This window comes from Vombatus ursinus, unplaced genomic scaffold, assembly GCF_900497805.2.
Source record: "Vombatus ursinus unplaced genomic scaffold, bare-nosed wombat genome assembly UNPS02009770.1, whole genome shotgun sequence".
NCBI lineage: Eukaryota > Metazoa > Chordata > Mammalia > Diprotodontia > Vombatidae > Vombatus > Vombatus ursinus.
Genome location: NW_020949548.1, coordinates 14,869,209 through 14,890,967, shown reverse-complemented (window position 1 = coordinate 14,890,967; position 21,759 = coordinate 14,869,209). Strand labels below are relative to the sequence as shown.

Genomic DNA, 21,759 nt, shown 5'->3' with positions numbered 1-21,759 from the left:
GATTCATGCCTGGAAACGTTTTAGTTTTATGGTTAGTCCACTTGAATGGAATTTGCCAAAAGGGATGGAATTTTGATTGTTTATCTACAAAAATCATCATGTGCAAATGGTTTTATTCCTAAGAAACTGGCTTTATTAGAAAAATGGAACATAATGCCCGGAAAATTTTTAATTGATTCTTCTTTTGGCAGATGTTTTTGGTAGTTAGAAGCTTACTATTTTGATAAACCATACATTTTAAGTGAGTTCATTATTTTCTTTCTACTATACAAAATAGAAAATGACTAATAAAAACAAAATTAAGATGAGCCCTAGTTCACTGTCAGGAGACCTGTCAGTAATTCACTGTGTGACCTTGGATAAAAACCTTCCTCTCTTTGGGTCTGTGGAGACCTCAGTAGTCTCTTCCACTTTTGTGAACTCGGACAAGTCCCTCACTCTACCTGGACCTATAAGGACTTTAGTAGTCCTCTACCTCTGTGCTACTGGGGAGGCTCAAATTCTGAGTTACTCTGCCCAAGTAAGGCTGGTGTAGCAGCCAGAAAATCTTCTTTCTGGTCCGGCAGGGAGTTTGAATAACTAGATGCCAATTTTTTAGGCATTCCCTCCAGCATGAAGCACCAATCCACAACCTTGACCTATACCCTAGGTCAGGGCTCTCTGGTCCCTTCTCTCAATGCCTAGTTCTGCTTGACCCAGAAAAGAACCTTATAAAATTCTACCTGGCTTTGCCAGTTTGGGACCTAATTCCACCTGGTATCCCAGCATACCTGCCCTATATCCATCTTCCCTGACTATCCCTGCACTGTGTACTTCCCCTCAACAAAGCCTGCTTGCTTAATTTTTTTCTCTGCCCACTTCCCTCTTATGCTATGTTTTGTCTTATGATGCTTATGTCCCAGTTTTGTCTTATAGTGCTCATGCCCTAGTCCCACACCAATTTTCTTCCAGCAATTGACCAGAGTTGGGAGCAAAGGTCATGAAAGCCTTAGCAACTTTCCAACCACATCTTAGGAAATGTGTAACACAGAGTAGAAATCCTGTGCCCAGTACTAAGGTCCAACCCCTTTTCCCCAACACTTAGGCTGTAACTAGGAGCTTGTCCCAACCACATGTCCCTCATGGGGAGATTATTGTCTTTTCTTGTACTGCACCCTGGAATCCTGACTCTCACTCACGCTGCATTATGCCAGAACCTCAGTTTAATCTGTAAAATGAAATGGATTGCCTAAGAGCCTGTGACCCATGGCATAAATGATGTCTAAGTTCCCTTGCAACTCCAATGTTTAAGACTTTTTTTTTCCCCCTGGAGAGGTAGGGTAGCTTCTGGTACTGTGATTTCAGTGGCAATAGAAATTCTCTAATAAGGAAACCCTTTTTACCACTGGAGATCAGCAACTTCACTGAAACTTGAGAGATGCCTAAGGCACTGAAAGTTAAGCAATTTTGCCAGGATTTTAAGGCAGTATATTTCAGAGGTAGAGCCTGAATTCTTGGACTCAGGTCATTCTGTCTCTATCTACTAGACTAGTTCTCCATCCACTGTGCAATATTGCCTTTCTTTCTGACTTTATGTTCACAATTCTTTAATTTGCCCCAATTCTGTATATTTTATTAATTTCATAAGCTCTTCCATGTCTCTTTATTAGTCAGTATGTCTTCAAGTATTAGATGGAAACCTTTATGTTATTAGTTTGGGGATCCAAATTTGTAAATAACATGGCTTTCTCTGATTTTCATAATAAGCTTTTATCTTCAAGGTTATGTTTAAAATAAGATTTTTAAGATTAAGGAAAATTTTTAAAATTTAGCTATACCATGAAAAGTTATATAATTTTATATTAAGGACACACACTGATAAATGCCTATCAAACCAACACAACATGAGATATACCTTTAGAATATTGCACAATTTAAGTCAAATGACCAAACAATAATTTATAATTATTAATGCCAAAATAAGGAACAACTATTAGTAAACCATTTTACAATACTCTCTATACTTTCTTTAGTAATCATTTGTTTTCCTTAACTAAAGTTTGGGAAAATAAGGGAAGGGAATCAGACCTATTATTTCATTGATGTAAGAAACTCCTAAAGGCAAAAAGACCTATTTATACAAAAGTATTCATAGCTGCTCATTTTGTAGTGACAAAGAATTGGAAATTAAGGGGATGCCCATCAGTTGAGGAATGGCTAAATAAGTTGTGGTATACGATTGTAATGGAATACTATTGTGCTATAAGAAATGGTGAACAGAATGGTTTCAGGAAAACTTAGGAAGACTTATATGAACTTATACGATACAAAGTGAAGTGAGCAGAAGCAAGAGATCATTGTACACAATAGCGATATTGTATGATAATCAACTATGAATGACGTAGCTATTGTCAACCAATACAATGATCCAAGACAAATCCAAAGGACTCATGTTGAGAAATGTTATCCACATCCAGAAAAAGAACTGATGGAGTCTGAATATAGATCAAAGCATAATATTTTTCACTTTATTTTTTCATGTTTTTTCTTTTGTTTTGTTCCTTCTTTCACAACATGATTAATATGGAAATATATTTTACATGATTGCTTATATATAATCTATACCAAATTACTTACCATATTATAGAAAGAGGAGGAAAGGAAGAGAGAAAGAAAACTTGTAATTCAAAATTTTTAAAAATTAATGTTAAAATTATCTTTATATGTAATTGGGAAAAATAAAATATTTAAAAGTGAGATAAAACAAAATAAAAATAAATTCCTGGTGAGGAAGGGAGATCCACAACTTTAAGTACCTTGCCTAGCATCACACAGACAGCATAGATCAGAGTTAGTTTTTTATAACAGTTCTTCCTGACTCTGAGGCCAGGTCTCAACCCACTGTTCCACACAGGCTTCATCATAAGATATGCAATCTTGATAAAAGTAAAAATAATAGACAACTTCAAAAGCCTGACCACAAATGTGAAATTGGCAAGTTCATCTTTCATGAATCTCTATGTCACTTGCTGCTCTCTCTCATACTTCCCAATACCCTCCCATACCAGCCCCTGGCTTAGATGTTTTTGTTACTATAGATTCCCATAGGTCCCCACTGCTCTCCCAATCAAGACTATACTCTATGCTCTGAAATTACCATTTCCTTGCTCCTCCTTCTCATTCTGTCAGTTAATTGACATACATCTAAAAAGCCAATACAAAGACCATAAGCAAGGACCCATTATAAGGAAATACACAAAGAATAAGATACCACCCTGACCCTCCATGAGCTTACCAACTAGTGAAGGTAGTTAGGAAAAGGGAGAAGTAAGAAGATGCCAGTGTGAAGAACTAGAGAAGCCCAGATCTCCCATGAACATCTCATTAAAACTCTAAAAATGTACTGAAAGACACAATGATAAAACCATTGTGAATCAGCTATAAACTCCTCCATCCAATCTAGGACTGCAGAAAAATACTGCCAGAATTTTGTGGAATCATAGTAGAAACAAGGTAGGATAGGTTAAAAAGGAAATAAAACAGCTCAATCCTATAGCAGGAGAAAGGGCCAGAGCAACATACTTGTTTTGCTCAGTTGTATAGCAACCTTCCATCCTCAGCAGAAGAAAAGACCAGTCCAGTACAAGGACAGAATAGGGTGACCAAGGAGCCCAATCTGTGACAGAAGACAGGACCAGTTTACCCACCCAGACAGCTAGGACAGAACCACAAAGACAAGGTCAGACAAGTCCTGCAAAAGGTGGGGTCTAGTGTTAACCACCAAACTCAAAAGCAATCAAGCCCTACCCACATCATCCAGGAATATGGGAGTGGAATTTGAACCAACATCAAGCTCCCAATCTGGAAACCAAGACTAGAGATATGAGTAAACAGAAGAAAACAATTAACACAATGAGGAAATATTTTGGAATGAGAAAAACCAAAAGAGCAAATCAGAAGATAGTAACACCATAATGAGTCCAGGTAAATCCTCAGAGATACCAGAGAACCTGGAAGAAATTAAACAAAAGATACAAAGTACAATATCTAGGAAGGAAAATAGTGGAAAGGAAAATACCTTTGAAGAGATGGTAGAAAAACTTACTCAAAATCTGAACTCCATGAAAATAAGAATGGGCCAAACAGAAAATAAGAACTTCACGAAACAAGAAGAAATATTAAAACGAAATCAAAAATGGAAAAAAGAAGACAATGTAAGGCATAAATGATCAGATCAGGCAGTAGTAATTTCAGAATTATTGAACCTGAAAGGCATGACAAAAAATAGAAGACAAATTTCAAGAAGTCATAAGGGAAAACTGCTTAGGTCTCTTAGAACCAGAGGTAAAAGTAAAAACAGAAAGAATGCCCTGGTCACCTCCCAAAAGGAATTACAAAATGAAGATTCCCAGGAACAACACAGATAAAATTCAGAGCTTCCAAGTCAAGGAGAAAATACAGCAAGGAGTCAAACAGAAATCATTCAAGTACCAGCTAGCCACAACCGGGATTATACAATCAAGATTATCTGACAGTTGCTAGTGTAATAAAGAGGAGAACTTTGAATATGTTATTACAAAAGGTTAAATATAAAGGTTTACAACCAAAAAGAAAATGGGCCTTTAATGGAACAGAGTGTATTTCAAAGCATTCTTGATGAAAATGACAGAACTGAATAGACTATTTGAATAACAATGCAGGAAACAAAAGAAACATTGAAAGGTATACCCATTTGGTCTATTGGAAGGAACCATGTGAGGATGAATTACCTACATGCTAATGGGGGATAAGAAACATTTGTCCCTTTAGAGTCTTGTTATCTTCAAGGGTCATAGAGAAAGTAAAACATGATAGACAAGGGACTGGAAGGGAGAGAGCTTGTTCTGTCTTGATGTTCTAAGGAAGATAAGGAAATGGAAGGGAGAAAGGGCTATAATGGGGATATAAAGAGGAAGAGAAGGGAACTCATTATCTTACACAATAGAGGTGCATGAGATGAAGAGTATACTAACATGGGAAAAAGGATGGAACCGATAGGCATCCCACAAAGCTGATTTTCATCTGAGCCAGACAAAGGAAGGTAGAATACATTTACACAAACACCTATACACAGAAATACTGTGATGTAGCAATACATTAAATTCTTTAGAGAAATACATGGCAACAAAAAGAAGAGAACTGGGGTATAAGAGGGATGGCAGAATAGGTCGTGGAATAGTCATAAACAAAACAAACTCCATTTTTAGAGGGGGGATATAAAAGGGGATTAAAAGGAAGGAATGGAATAAAAATATATGATTTAGGCAGAGCAAGGGAAAGAGAAGAAAGGAAACTGAGCAGAAATAGGTCACTTCATTTATAGTTTCTAGGTGTTAGGTAAACACTTCTTTCATCAATTGCTCCTTCTTGGGGCAGCTAGGTGGCACAGTGGATAGAGCTCTGGCCTTGGAGTCAGGAAGACCTCAGTTCAAATTTGGCCTCAGACACTTGACACTTATTAGCTGTGTGACCTTGGGCAAGTCACCTAACTCCATTGCCTAGCAAAAAACAAAACAAAACAATTACTCCTTCTTTGTTAAAAAGAGTAGTAGGACAAAGAGAAGGAAAAGTAAAAGATGACGGGATAGAGACACACAATTAACAATCATAAGCATGAATGTGAATGGGATAAACTCACCTAAAAACCAGAAGAGGAAAGTATTGAGTAGAAAGCAGGGTCCAACACGATATTATTTACGTGAAATGCATTGAACCATAAAGACTTGCAGAAAGTCAAAGTAAGGGTCTAGAGCAAAATGTAGTATGTTCCAATTGAAGTATAAAAAAAGCTGAAGTGTTAGAGAAGATGTGGAAAGATTGGGACACTAACACACTCTTGGTGGAGTTATGAAATGATCTAACCATTTTGAAGAACAATTTGGAACTATGCCCAAAGGGCTATAAAACTGCATATCCTTTGACCCAGCAATACCTCTACTGCATCTGTATTCCAAAGAGATCAAAGAAAAAGGAAACGGACCTATATGTACAAAAATATTTATAGCAGCTTTTTTGCGGTAGCAAGGGGATTTTTGGAAATTGAAGGGATGCCCATCAACTGAGGAATGGTTGAACAAGTTGTAATATAATGATTGTGATCATATATTATTGTTTTATAAGAAATGATGAGCAGTATGGTTTCAGAAAAACCTGAGAAGGTTTATATGAACTGATGCCAAGTGAAGTGAGCAGAACTAGGACAGCATTGTATAGAGTAACAGCAAAATTATATGATAATCAACTGTGAATGGCTTAGCTATTCTCAGCAATGCAATGATACAAGGACTTATGATGAAAAATTCAGTGCACCTCCAGAGAAGGAACTAATGAAGTATGAATGCAGATTGAAGTATATTTTTAAAACTTTCTTTATTTTTCTTGTTTTTTATTTGAAGGTGTGAGGGAATGACTGTTTTCTTTTTCAACATGGCTAATGTGGATATATGTTTTGCATGACTGCACATGTATAATCAAATCAAAGTGCTTGCCTTCTCAAGGGGAAGATAGGGAGGTAGGGAATTTGGAACTGAAAAATTATTTTAAAAATATTAACAGCTGTTTTTATATGTAATTGAGAAAAAATAAAATATAGGGGATAAGAAATACTTGATCAGTATAGAACTGAACAAGTAAATTAATTTAGGTGTTGTTATTTCTATTATATTAACTTGGCCTTCCCATGAGCAATTGATATTTCTCTTGTAATTTAGATTTGACTTTGGGGGAAAGTGTTTTGTAATTGTGTTCATATAATTCCTGTGTATCTGAGCAGGAAGACTACCAAGTATTTTATATTATTTATTTCATATTATTTGTTATTTTAAATGGAATTTCTCTTTCTATCTTTTCTTGCTGGATTTTGTTGGTAACAGAAAGAAATGTTGACAACTTGTATGGATTTATTTTATATCCTGCAACTCAAGTGAGGTTAATTATTTCAACTAGGTTTTTTTTAATTGGCTCTCTAGAGTTTTGTAAGTAAACCATCTATTTTCTGGAAAAGTGGGAATTTTGTTTCTTCTTTGCCCATGCTTGTAACTTTAGTTTCTTTTTCCTGTCATATTGCTATAGCTGGCATTTCTAGCATTATACTGAATAATTTTAGTGATAATGGGCATCCTTGTTTTACCCCTGATCTTCTTGGAAAGACCTCTAGGTCATCCCCAATCAAAATAATGATAGTTCTTAGTTTTAGATAGATGATACTTATCATTTTAAGGAAAATTCTGGTCTTTCCTATGCTTTGTAGTATTTTTTAGCAGGAATGGGCATTGAATCTTGTCCAAAGCTTTTTTCTGCATCTATTAACATAATTATATGATTTTTGTTGTTTTTATTAATACTGAACCATCCCTGTACTCCTGTTATAAATCCAGCCTGGTCTTAGTACATAATCTTTTTGATATATTGCTATAATCTCCTCAATAATATTTTATTTAACATTTTTGCAACAATATTCATTAATGATATTGGTCTATACAGCTTTTATTCTCTATTTTGACTCTCCGTGGTATAGGTATCAAGCCTATATTTATATTATAGAAGGAATTTGGTAGGACTCCTTATTTTATTATTGGGTTTTTTTTTTCAAACAGTTTATGTAGTATTGAAACTATTCCTTAACTGTTTGGTATTATTTGCTTATAAATCTCTCTGGTCTGGGGCAGCTAGGTGGTATAGTGGATAGAGCTCTGGCCTTAGAGTCAGGAGGACCTGAGTTCAAATCTGGCCTCAGACATTGACACTTCCTAGCTGTGTGACCCTGGGCAAGTCACTTAACCCTGATTGCCTCACCAAGAAGCTAAAACAAACAAACAAACAAATAAATAAAAAAATAAAAATCTGGTCCTGGGGTGGTTGTTGTTGTTTTAATTGGGAGTTTATTTATGGCTTTTTCAAATTATTTTTCTAATATAAGGTTATTTAAGTACTCTATTTTATGTTCTGTTAATGTGGACAATTTGTGTTTTTGTAAATATTCATCCATTTATTTTAGATTGTCAGTTTTATTGGTATATAGTTGGGCAAAATAGCTCCTAATAGTTGCTTTTATTTCTTCTTTGATTATGAATTTGCCTTTTTCATTCTGTTATATTGGTAATTTGGCTTTCTTCTTACCTTCTAAAATTAAGTTATCTAATGTCTTGCCTATTTTATTGTTTTTCCCAAAAAACAGCTCCTGATTTTATTTATTAATTCATTTTTCTTTGCTTTTAATTATGTTCATTTCTCCTATGAGTTTCAGGATTTTTAGTTTGGTGTTTAACTTGAGGTTTTTAATTTGTAGACTTCCTAGGTTTTTTTAAAGTTATATACCCAATTCATTGATCTGCTCTTTATTATACTAATGAAAATGTTTAGACATATAATTTCCCTCTAAATATTGCTTTGACCATATCCCACAAATTTTGGTCATTATCTTCAATAAAATCATTGATTGTTTCCATTATTTATTCTTAGACCTATCCATTCTTTAGGATTAAGTTACTTAGTTTTCAATTTATTTTTAATCTCTGACTCAAATACCCTTTACTTAATGTAATTTTTATTGCATTGTGGTCAATAAAACATGCATTTAATTTTTCTGCATTTGCTTGTGAGGTTTTATATCCTAATACATGGCTAATTTTTTCTGAAGTTGCCATGAACAGCTGAAAAATTCTGTTTCAATATTTTCCTGAGGTCTATTATATCTAACTTTTCTAAGATTCTACTCAAGTACTTCATTCCTTTGTTGTTATTGTTATTAGATTTATCTAGATTCCATCTGCTAACTCCCCCTAAGGTTCCTTCTATATTTTTTAGGCCCCAAAGTACTCTATGTCCAAATTTACTTAGGAAATGTTGCTATTTGGAGATCAAACTGGATATATATGTATATGTACACACACACACATATGTACACGTAATTTAATTTGTTAAGGCAGCCTAAGACTGTTTTAGCTTTGTTATTGTATTAATATACTGTTAAGCCATTCTGAAATTACAATCCAATAAAACTCATAGATATGTTTCACCCTAACTTGTCCAAGGCATACCTAAAACTAGCCTGACCTCTCCTAAGAGAAAAAGAATCCAGGGCCAGTGGACTGGACTGAAAAAATTAGGTGGACAATAGCCAAGTTTTCCATTTAAATCAACTGAACTGGCAAAAGAAGTCAGTGATGGTAGCAGTTGGGCCATTGGCCACGGTTCTGATTCTGATTCAGTCAAGGTGTTTTGACTTGTATAGAACGTAAGTACGTAAGGCAACACAGGATAAGAACTACTGCTATTTCAGGTTAGGAAAGTTGAATGGCAGACGTGCCTACACAAACCACAGAGCAGATGGATGCAACCTCTAAAGACCAGCACAAGACTCCATCCCTTTAAAGTCTGCAAAGGACTTTACACACATTGTCTTATTTAAGCCTCACAACACTCCTGTGAAATAAGTGCTATAGGTATTGTTCTTATTTTACAAATAAGGAACCTGAGGCTCAGAAAAATTAAGTAACTTGCACGGGTTCTAAAGGCAGGAAGTAGGAGGAACAAAATTTGAATGCAGGTCTCTCCGGGCTACAAGTCCAACATTCCTTCTACTATATACCAAGCTGCCTTTTATTCCATGACTATGGTTTTCCAGAATCAACTCCTATTGCCTGGAGAGGCTCCAAGTGGATATAAATATCCAAAGGGTTTACCTACTCTATGAAAAGGAAAAAAAAGACATTCAGAGTCACCTATCTAATTAATGACCTACAAAATCAAGCTATCAAATAATTATTAAAATAATGACATTCATCTGGAGGAACAACAGATCAAGGATTCTAAGGGAAATAATGGGAGGGGAAGGAAGAGGGCCTAGCAGTACCAGATCTAAAATTATACTATGCAGCAATAAATAAATCAAATGGTTAAAAAAAAATGGAGAGGTTAATCCAGGGAACAGATTAGGTACACAACATACAAAAGCAAACAAATACATTAACCTAGTGTTCAATCAATCCAACAACCCCACCTGCTCAGGTAAGAACCTATTATCCAACAAAAACTGCTAAGAAAACTAGAAGGTGTTCTGCTAGAAATTAGGATTAGGCCAACATTTCATACCTCATGCCAAGAAAAACTCCAGATTCATTCATGAACTAAATATAAATCGCCACATCATAAATTAGAGAAGAGAAACAGATATCAGATAGAAACGTTCATGATTAAGTAAGCAAAGGATAGAGAAGATTAATTTTAATTACAGAAAATTAAAAAGATGTTGCACAATCTGTGCAATTAGAATGATCAGGAAAAAAATATTTGTAGCAATTTTCTTTGATACAGGTCTCACATCCAAGACATATAATGAATTGATTCAAATTTGTAAGAACAAGAAGCATTTCTCAACATATAAGTAATCAAAAAATACGAACAAGTAGTTTTAAATGAAGACACATAAGTTATCAAGAACCATATGAAAAAATGCACCAAACCACTCACAATTGGAAATGAAAATTAAAACAACTCTAAGATGATGTTTCACTTCATGAGACAGACAAAAAAGAAACCAAAAAGAGGAAAAATAAGTGTTGGAGGAGCTATGGGAAAGCAGGCAAACTAAAATTCTACTGGAGCTTTAAATTGGTCAATTTATTCTGAAAAGTAATTTGAGACTGTATCTACTAAACTGTGCATACTCTTTGACCCAGTTGTACTGCCACTAAGGTTATACAGCAAAAAGATCAAATTAAAGAGGAAAACACTCATATGTGCAAATATGTTTGTAACTGCCTTCTCTGGTTTTGGAAAGCTAAAAATTAAGTGGATACACAACAACAGGGGAAAATAAATTATGTTATATGGATGCAAAGGAATATTATTGTACCTTAAAAATAATTCAAGAGACATCTAAGAATAGTGAAGAGAACAGAATTAGGAAAGCAATTATGTGTACAATAACAGCAACACTGCAAAGGAAAACAACTTTAAGAGTCTTGAAAACTCTGATCAATGCACTAAGTAATTATAATTCTAGAGCACTGATGATAAAGTATGCCATCAATCTTTTGATAGAGGGGTAATGAACTCAAGGTGCAGAATAAGACATACATTTTCATATACAGTTAATGTAGGAGTTTGTTTTGCATATTTGTTACAGGGGTTCTGTTTTTCTTTTTCTTTTTATTTCATTTGGTTACTAGGGATAAAGCTGCATAAAAGAAAAGAGGAAAAAAGAAAAAAAATTTATTGAAGAATTTTGAGAATGAGAGCCAGAAAGCTCACAGATAAGCTCAACATCTTTGAAAGTTTTATGTTGAATTTATTATATATTTTAAAAGAAAGTAAGCTATATGAAATAGAGATTTGCAGTTTCATGTACAATCCTCTTTTTCTGTTTTTATTATGTGTATGTAAATGCTCATTTAATTTGGTGCCTCAGTTCAAAATAAAATAAAGTTCTATAAAAAGAAAACAAAAAAAAGGATACTGAGACACTAAAATGTAGATAGACTTGTTAGAAGGCATGTTTACAAAAGAGGAAAAGGCTAACCTGGATACTTTTTATAGTTTTAGAAACTGCTTTGAGGCCTAAGGAATAGTGTAAAAAAGTAAAGTCTTTCCTACTGGGTAATTCCAACTGAAACAAACACAAAACTAGTTAGCTATATACCTCATTTCCCCTAGCTGTGAAAAGCATACCTGTTAAAATTAGGTTGCCAAGCCCTCATTTTGAGCTGTGCCTACAGTGCTTTCTATTTTACCCCTTCAAAATTTCTACTGAGTAATGACTTGACTGAACTCCCCCACCCTCATACCCTCCACTCTCCTCAATGGGCATAAGGAGAACTGAATACATACAATGCTGAAAAAAATAGAAAGAAGGAAATTATAGATAGAGGGGGAACTCAGAAGAATAGAGACAATTAAGAAACTATCTGGTATACCTGGTGAAGTGATTCCGTTATAAGACTGAAAGGGCCTGCAATATAAATCCCAGCTGTCACCTCTACGTCTTAGGGAGTTTCCATGTGGTCGAGCTTCCATCCAATTCAAAACCCATTGCTGAAAGGCGCCAGGTCACCAAAGCTGTCCTGACCTGACGGTCTCACACGATCAACCCGAGTGGTGGTGGAAGAGGGAGAGATACTAATAGAGCTGGACCTGGTATCACACTGAACAGAAAGGAAGGAGTAGCTAATAAGACCAAGGGAAAGTATGAGCACAAGTCCAGCCCAAATGACCACTCGATAAACCAGAAGAGTGATAAAAAAGGGAAAAGAAGCAAACAATCTTGATAAGGGGAAATACAATAATTACTTTTGAAATGGAGACGTCAAGTATTTATTAAATGCCTTACATGTGCTAAGTACTGTGACAAAGACTAGGAACATAAGTAAAGGCAAAAGTCTCTGTCTTCAAGGAGCTCCCAGTCCAACAGTGGGAAACAACATGTAAACAATTATGTAAAAACAAGACCTATACAAGATAAATTAGAGATAATCTTACAGGAAGGCACTAACATTAAGGAAGATTGGGAAAGACAACTTGAAGAAATTGGGACTTGAAATTCTCTAATGAAAGAGAAAACAAAGCAATATTTCCACAGGATGCTCTAGAAATAATGGAATTAATAGCAATAAATCCCAGAATGGTTCAGAAAGAAATACATTTTTAAAAACAAGGATAGTCATTAAAGTATACATTAGAAGAGAATTGGGGATTGGCAAAGGAGAAATAAAAAAGATAAATGTAACTATAAAGATTTTTTTTTACATATAGGTCCTTTCCCTTTTTCTTTGATCTCTTTGGGATATAGACCTAGTAGTGGCATTGCTGGGTCAAAAGTATGCACAGTTTTATGCCACTTTGAGCATAGTTCCAGATTATTCTCCAGAATGGTTGGACCAGTTCACAATTCCACCCACAGTGCATTAGTGCACCTATTTTTCCACATTTCCTCCAGTATTTGTCATTTTCCTTTTCTGTCATGTTAGTCAGTCTGACAGGTGTGAGATGGAACCTCAAGTTGTTTTAATTTGCATTTCTCTATTAATGATTTAGAACATTTTTTTCACACAACTATTGATAGGTTTGATTCCTTCTTCTGAAAGCTGCCTGTTTATATAATTTGACCATTTATTAGTTAGGGAATGGCTCTTATTTTACAAATTTGGCTCAACTCCTTATAGGTTTGAGAAATGATGTCTTTATAGGAGAAACTGGCTTGTACTTCATTATTTATGGTCCCTTTTATAGCAAAATGTAATTTCCATGAGTATCTCTTTTAATTAGGTCTATTTTTGCTTTTGATTTGTCTGAAATAATGATTGCTACCCTTGCCTTTTTTTACTTCAGCAGAAGCATAATAGATTTTGCTCCCTTATTTTAACTCTATGTGTGTCTTTCTGTTCCAAGTGTATTTTGATAAACAACATATTGTTGGATTCTTATTTCTAATCCATTCTGCTATCTGCTACTATTTTGTGGGTGAATTCATCCCATTCACATTCACAGTTAGAATAACTAACTATGTATTTCCTTTTATCCTATTTTCTTCTATTTATCCTTGTCCTCTTTTTTGACCCTGTCCTTCCTCAAAAGTATATTTTCCTTATGACCACTGCCTCCCTTAATCTGCCCTTCCTCTTATCATTCCTCCTTTCTCTTAACCCTTTCCCCTCCTATTTCCCTATTCAGTAAGATAGATTTCTTCCCAAATGAATGTGTATGTATATTTTTTTCTTTCCTCTTTGAACCAATTCAGATGAGAATGAGGTTCAAGTGTTGCCTGCCCCGCTCCTTTCCCCCCTCCACTGTAAAAACTCTACATGCCTCTTTTATGTGGGAAAAATTTCTGCCTTCTTCCTCTCCCTTCTCCCTTCTTTCTCACCTACCCATTTTTTGAGATCATCATGCCCATGCCTTCTGTCTATATAGATTCCTTCCATATGCCATAATAATGACAAACCTTTTTGGAGTTACATTATTATCTTCCTATATAGGAATGTAAATAATTTAACCTAATCCAGTCCCTTATGATTTCTTTTCCATGTTTACCTTTTTATGCTTCTCTTGAGTCTTGTGTTGGAATGCCAAATTTTCTATTCAGCTCTGGTCTTTTCATAAGAAATAGTTGAAAGCCCTTTATTTCATTAAATATTCATTCTCCCCTTAAAGAGGAATGTTTTACTTGTTTTTTTACTTTACTTGTTCCAGTTTTACTTGCAAGGTTATACTTGGTTGTAATCCTAGCTTCTTTTCCTTCTGGAATATCATTTTCTAAACCTTCCACTCTTTAAAGTGGTAGTTGCTAAATCTTGTGCAATCTTAACTGTGGCTCCACGTTATTTGAGTAATTTTTACTAGTGGGAGCTCTGGGATTTGACTATAGTATATCTTAGAGTTTTCGTTTTGAGGTTTCTTTCAGGAGGTGATTATTGGATTGTCTACTTTGCCCTCTGGTTCTACGATATCTGGGCAGTTTTCCCTTATAATTTCTTGAAATATGATGTCTATGTTTTTTATCATGATTTTCAGGTACTCTAATCATTTATCTCTTCTTTATCTATTTTCTAGGTCAATTGTTTTTCCATTTCATATTTTCTTCTATTTGTTTCATTCTTTTGACTTTGTTTTATTGTTTCTTGATGTTTGTGGCCATTAGTGTCCACTTGGATGATTCTAATTTTTAAGGAATTATTTTCTTCAGTGAGCTTTTTGACCTCCTTTCCCATTTTGCCAGTTCTGATTTTTAAGGAAGTTTTTTTTCCAGTATTTTTGTGCCTTTTTCACCAAGCTATTAATTCTCTTTTCACAATTTTCTTGCATTGCTCTCATTTCTTTTCCCAATTTTCTCTACTTCTCTTATTTGATTTTTAAAACAATTATTCTTTTTTATTTATTACTTTAGCTCTTTTAGGAATTCTTGTTGGGTTTGTGTCCAATCTGCATTTTTTTCCTTTGAGCCTTTGCTTGTAGATGATTTCAAATTGTTGTCTTCTTCTGAGTTTGTGTCTTGAGCTTCTGTATCACCATAGTAGCATTTTATGATCAGGTTCTTTTTTTCTTTGTTTACTCATTGTTCCAGCCTATTTCTTGCCTTTAAACTTTATGCTAGAGTTGAGCTTTACTTACCTAGGGCGTGGAGGGGTGTACTGTCCAAAGCTTTAGGCTTTTTCATCCTGCTGTATTCACAGCTAGTTCCGGTGCTTTGTAAGTTTTTGGTACTTCCAAGGGGTTATGATCTGGGGAGAGGTGGGGTCACTGGTCTCCTGGTCTTCATTCTAATGCTTACCCAAGAAGAACCCCTGCTTTCGTGTGACCAAAAATATTAGTGCTACTCTTCCTGCCCTGGAAATGCTACCAGGAACTAGGGCCCTGCTCTCTCTTCTCCCTGAAATTGTGACCTGGGATAGGATGATGGGCAATGGAGTTGCTTCCTCTCTGTCTTTACCTCCTGAATTCCTTTCCATCTTGTAAAGACCAAATCAGATGCCAGCTCCTCAATTTAGTTCTCCCTAATCCCCTCATTGGCAATGACCTTTTTTTCATGAGCCATACATTGAACTTTGTTTTTGCAACTCTCTAAGGCACCTATCATACAATATTGTATATTACAGTTATCTTTGTATGAGTCACATTCTTCTTCTGAGCTGTAGCTTCCATGAAGACAGGAGCTGTGGTTTAGCTAAATTTTAGATCTCCCCCACTGCCCAGTACAGTATGCTTCACAAAGCAGGTGCTTCATAAATGCTAAAGAAATGAATTCTTCAAGGACCGAGTCAAATGCTACCATTTGATGAACATTTCCCTGATACCCAAAATCAACATTCTTTCCAACCTTACAAGGATATGTATATGTATATATATATGTTTGTGTGTGTGATGTGTGTGTATATATATACACACATATATACATATATGTGTATATATACATTTATATATGTATATGTATTTATATAGTATTATGTATGTGTATATATATATTGTGTCCATGTATGTGTGTTAGTACTTTGTAACCCACTTATTTTCTTTTTGTACCCTATTGTATTTTGCACCATAACTTGTATAATCATAATACATTTGCATGTTACGTTATCCTTCCCATATTTTACACTCTTTATAGACAAAGTTGTCTAAATCATCTTTGTATCTTTCTACTTCTGCCATCACCACAGTGCTCTGCACACAGTAGGTACTTAATAGATGATTGTTGAATTGAGCTGTTGAACAAAGTTTAGGAACCATTTATATATAAAACTAAATTATGTTACTTCGTTGGAACAAACCACCCTTTGTACTAGTACTTGCTTAAACAAGGTCATGTTTCTATGACTGTGAAAAGTTATGATATTCACCACAGGTAATGGCATAAAGCTTTTTAAGATCAGCAACATGCAAAGGGCACATTCAAATAAGAGCTGTATACACTCCCTCTATAGTGCATTATAATGAAAAGATTTAACTTGAAGTCTACAGAAGGTGAAAATTATGTATTCTACAGGAAGTTCAAACTCACCATAGTAAGCATGGATAGGAATCACGTTAATCCTCTAGACATGGAGAATAAAAAGAAAAAAGCAACATTAAGTATTACATGGTACTCTGAATGTAAACTTATCCATAACAAAACAAAATAAATACAACTACTACAAAGACTTGCCTTGTTTTTCTCTATAGTGGGACAAAGGAATCTCAGAACATATCCATGTTTAACAAATAATTGTGCTTTAAGAGGAAAGAAAATGTTTTTAATTTAAAGTTAAATGTAATGTGCATAACCATCAATACTTCAAAGCAGTGGAGTGGATCTGCAAATTACAACCTTTCTGTTTAAGGGGGGAAAATACTTTCTGTCTGCATTTGGGAAAAATCATATGTCAAGTACAAGGCTATTCAATCTACACAAGCATAAAGAATACAAATTTGGGACTTTTCTATATTGGAACTCAAGAAAATGTTAACGATGAGAAGTTGTTGAGACTGAAAAAAAAAAGGTTGTAGTCAATTCTGTAAGACTATAAATTTCAGACAAAGTGTCAGTCTCCAGGGGTGAAGGGAGTTTCCTTACTGTGAGTTCTCTATACCAATGAAATCAACGATTTCAATCCAGTTGTGACACTTTATTACAAATCATACATCTAAAAGCATATTTTTCTGAATTTCAAAAATACATGCTTCCATATATTTCCAACAGGACATCTTCTTCAATGTTACTTCTGTGCTCTTGAAAAGGCAGATTTTACTGCAGTTATCAAAACAACTTTATCATTTTCTTACCTTTTTCTGCAAGTATTTCATTTTGCTCAGCATCAGTTTCTTGGTATCATACTATTACAGCATCAGTAACATTGGCAGAGATTTAAGAGCACTTTAGTTGTTTAGCCCAAAGTTTTAGATTTATCAGTAAGCTATTCCCTAAGAGGTATTTAATAGCTAAACTAGAAGAACAAAGGAGCTCCTTTTCCTCACTAAGGATTTCTATTTCTGCCTTCCAACCTACCATGGCAGAACATTTACCCAAATAATGTTCTACCTCTCTTAGTCCGATAATTCTAAGACAATTGGTTGAGCAGTTGCGTACTAAATTACTTTGCAAATAATTTGATTTGAAATTTAATTTCTTTTTGGCTGGCTGAATTCTAATTATTTTAGAAAAAACAAAATCGAACAAACATTTACTCCCATTTCTCTCTCTTCAATTTATGAATAGATCTGAGGGATTTGTTGCTGAAATCTACAGTATCTAACAGACCAAATGATGTCATTCATATTTTGATGGCATAAAATTAATCAAGTATTGCACACCCAGCAGATCTTTATTTAAACACAAAGATTAATAGCCCTTCTTCTATTGTTCCAGGAATCATGTTTAAACAGGCCTTTCAGCATAATGGATTTATTGGAAAGTCATAAAGGTTAGCTATCAAGTAGTCTTCTCCTATGTTCCTGAAGATTGGACAAATAAGCATGTGACACAACATAAACAAATAAACAAAGCTCAAAGCAAGTAAGAGTTTCACTTATTTCTAAGTACAGTTTGGGTTATACATTTCCTTTTTAGCAAAAGTGTAAAACAAGCCAACAGAACTAGTTTGTGACTGCAAATCTTTTACCTATTATTTAAGCCTTAAAAGGTTCTTATATAAGATGCATTTATAGTAATTTCCTCAAGAAAAAATGAACATAAGAATGATTTTATAAGATATCAATGGCTACAATTTTCTTTCCCAAAAGCAATTTTTTAGTTTTCTCTGCACTAAGGCTATATATCTATATGATGTCCTCATCTATAACTCCTACTATATAAAATGAGAAAGTTGGCCTCACTGATTTCTGAGATCACCTGCAGCTCTAACAGTCTATGATTCTGTGATCTAGCCCAAAAGTCAGTTGGAAAATTGGTGAAAACAAGTTTCTTGATACAGTATAAGACCTAAAAACTGGTTGAATTTTTTCAATCCAGATTTGGATTTAACATCTATATATACCCATATTTGGTCTACATAGAAATCAAATAACGGTCTTCAAGTATATCAAGTTATATTATAAAAGAATTCTGCATTTATTCATTGTGTTTCTATTATAATGATATGACTAAGGAGAATAGGTTAGTCCTACCAGAAAAAAAATATTAAATATAGGACAGCCTGTTTGTCTTGTTTTTCAAGGGAGGGGAAAGTGCTTAATTTGTATGTTATATCCTAGTGTCTTATGGAAACAAACTGAAAAATAATTAAGGTGGTCCAGTATCCATTAGACTAGTATTTACCTGAAGCATTTCTTACAAGTTTGGGGGAAAAAACCTAACAATTCAATTTTACAAGTATTTATTAAGTACCTACTATGTATAAGGCATTATGCTAAGTGTTGAGGATACACAGAGAACGAAAAATGAACTTACTTCATTATTTTTAAGCCAAACCTGTAATTTTGGACCAGCCTTGTAGAGAACTCCCAGTGAAGAAAGCTCTCCACCAATACAGACTAAGCACCTACTTTGTAATTTATAGTTCCCTAGGGGCAAAGCTGACTTCCTCCTTCTCACATCCTGCTTCTTCAACCTTTGGTTCTCTCATTTTCCCTAGATTCTGAACATTCTTAGAAAGTTGGGGTGGTACAGTGAAAAGGCTCTGGATTCAGAGGCAGAAGACTTGGGTTTGAAACCTGACCCTGCTGTTCATTAACTTTGTGGCCTAAGTAAATTAATTCTCTCAGGGCTTCATTGTCTTCTAGTACACAATGAGGAGGCGGGGCTACATGATCCTTGAGGTCCCTTGGAGTTTTAAATCTAGGGTACTATGATGGATCCCCAGTCCTGTCTACCTTATCCCTACCCATAGAGCAAAAGACACCAACCTGAGGCTGTGGAATAGAAGGCAACCCACAGTTTAATTCAACAAATCTTTCTTAAGTACCTATTATATACAAGGCACTGTACCAGGCATTGGAGACACAAAGATGAAAACTAACTGTTCTTTCCCCTAAGGAGCTTCCATTCTACTGGAGGAATACAGCATATGCACAAATACATAAATACAAGATAATTTGAATACAGAAGGAGGAGTAATAACTGAGAGATCAGAAAAAGGGTTGCTTAGGAGATGGTACCAGGGCTAATCCTTGAAGTGAACTAGGGATCATAAGAGGTAAAAAGAGAAGGATGTTATGGAGGGCAGAGTCAAAACGGTGGGGTGAAGGTTCACAACTCCCAAACTCCCCCCAAAACCTCTCCCACAATACAAGCACAGGAAATGACAAATCAAATTCTGAGCAGAAAAGTCAACGAAAAGTCAAAGTGAGTTGTTGTTCTAGCCCAGGGAAGTTAGATAGGTCTGCTGACGCTGGGATAGGGGTTAAATAGGAGTGAAGCGGCACCAGAAGTGAGCCTTGGAGGTAGCAGCTACAGCAACCACAGATGGGGCACCAGGCTTGCTCAACAGCCAGGGACAGTAAGGCAACTGAAAACCTGGTCAGAAAGAGATTCTAGGAGATCCTCATACTAGGACTAGGCACCAAATCTGGCACCATTTGGCAGCTCCAAATTACCCCGTTCCAGGTTGGGATTCTAGGGTGGAGAGGGGCAGTCACAGTCATAAAGAAGCAGGGGCACTACCTGTATAAGGGCCAGATTTCAGAGCCAGAAGGCAGTGACTAAACCTTTCCCCAGACCACAACACCTTGGAAGCATCAAACAGATAAAGAAAATGGAGTGTTGTGTTTGAGGACAGTAAGGCCTTAAAGGGGAAAAAATGCAACAAAAATGCAACAAGAATTCCTAGAAGAGTTACAAAAAGAGATCTTTTTAAAAGAGCAAAAAATGATTTTAAAAATCAAGTAAGAACAGTGGATGAAAATTGAGAAAAAGAAATGAAAGCAATGTAAGAAAATTATGAAAAGAGAATTTAATAGCTTGGTAAACGGGGCTCAAAAAATACTGAAGAAAAGAACACCATGAAGAATAGGCTTGGCCAAATGGCAGAAGAGATACAAAACCTCACTAAAGAAAAGAACTCCTTAAAAAGCAGAATGGACCAAATGGAAAAAAGAGGTTATAAAAACTCACTTAAAAAATAATTCCTTAAAAACTAGAATCAGTCCAGTGGAAGCTAACAACTCCATGAGACATCAAGAAGCAATAAAACAAAGTCAAAAAATAAAAAATAGAAATAGAAATATCTTATTGGAAAAAAAACTGACCCAGAAAATAGTTTGAGGGGGGATAATTTTTTAAAAAATTACTGGACAACTTGAGAGCCATGATTTTAAAAAGAGCCTAGACATCATGTTTCAAGAAATTATGAAGGAAAATTGCCCAATATCTTGAAACCAAACGCAAAATAGAAATTTAAGGAATTCACCAATCACCTCCAGAAAGAGATTCTAAAAAAATGTAAAATATCAAGTTTAATAGAAGAAATAGATTATTAAAATAACTAATATCAAAAACCAAAATGGAACAAACAATAAATGAGCTCCCAAAGAAAATAACTCCAGGATCAAATTAATTTAGAAGTGAAGTTTTATCAAACTGTTAAGAGAAAAGTTAATTCCACTATTAAATAAATGTTTTGGAAAAATAGAAACATAAAACACCTTTCCAATCTTTTTCTGTGATACAAAATATAGTCTCGTATCAGGGAGAGATAAAGCAGAGAAAACTATAGACATATCCCTAATGATGCAAAATTTTAAAATAAAATATTAGCAAAGAGTCTACAACAACATGTTAAGAAGATTATACACTGTTACCAGGTTAGAATAATACCAGTAATGTAATGTTAGTTTCACAAAGGGAAGATAACAAATATAACCAATTAAATTAAAAGGCAAATAATTATGTCAATTGTTGCTGAAAGGCTTTTGACAAAATCAAAACCTGTTTGTGTTTTTTAAAAGAAAAAAATTAGAAAGCACAGAAATAAATGGACTTTTCTTATTATAGTAAATAATATCTATCTATAATATTATGCATAGTATTATAAAATTATTAGAATAAATATTACAATGTAATGGAGAAAAGTTGGAGACTTTTCCCTAAAATTAGGATAATGCAAAGATGTTCACTATTATTTAACAAAGTCAAATCAATAAGCATTTATTAGTTACCTCTCATGTGCCAGGCATTGTGTGAAGCACTAAATCAGTCCCTATTCTCAAGGAGCTCACAGTCTAATGAGGGAGACAATAGGCAAAATGGCACGTTAGGGGTGTGGGTGTGGGGGTGTGTGTGTGTGTGTGTGTGTGTGTGTGTGTGTGTGTGTGTGTGTG

The 21,759-nt window shown here is 34.8% G+C and overlaps 1 protein-coding gene across 1 annotated transcript in view; it reads right to left on the bottom strand.

The window, feature by feature from the left end:
* Positions 1–21,759, bottom strand: part of STK33 (serine/threonine kinase 33) — a 186,816-nt gene that overhangs the window by 95,892 nt on the left and 69,165 nt on the right. Inside the window, exon 3 of the mRNA XM_027852566.1 lies at positions 16,508–16,541. The gene's annotated coding sequence lies outside the window, so the exon portion shown is untranslated. The remainder of the gene's footprint in view (positions 1–16,507; positions 16,542–21,759) is intronic.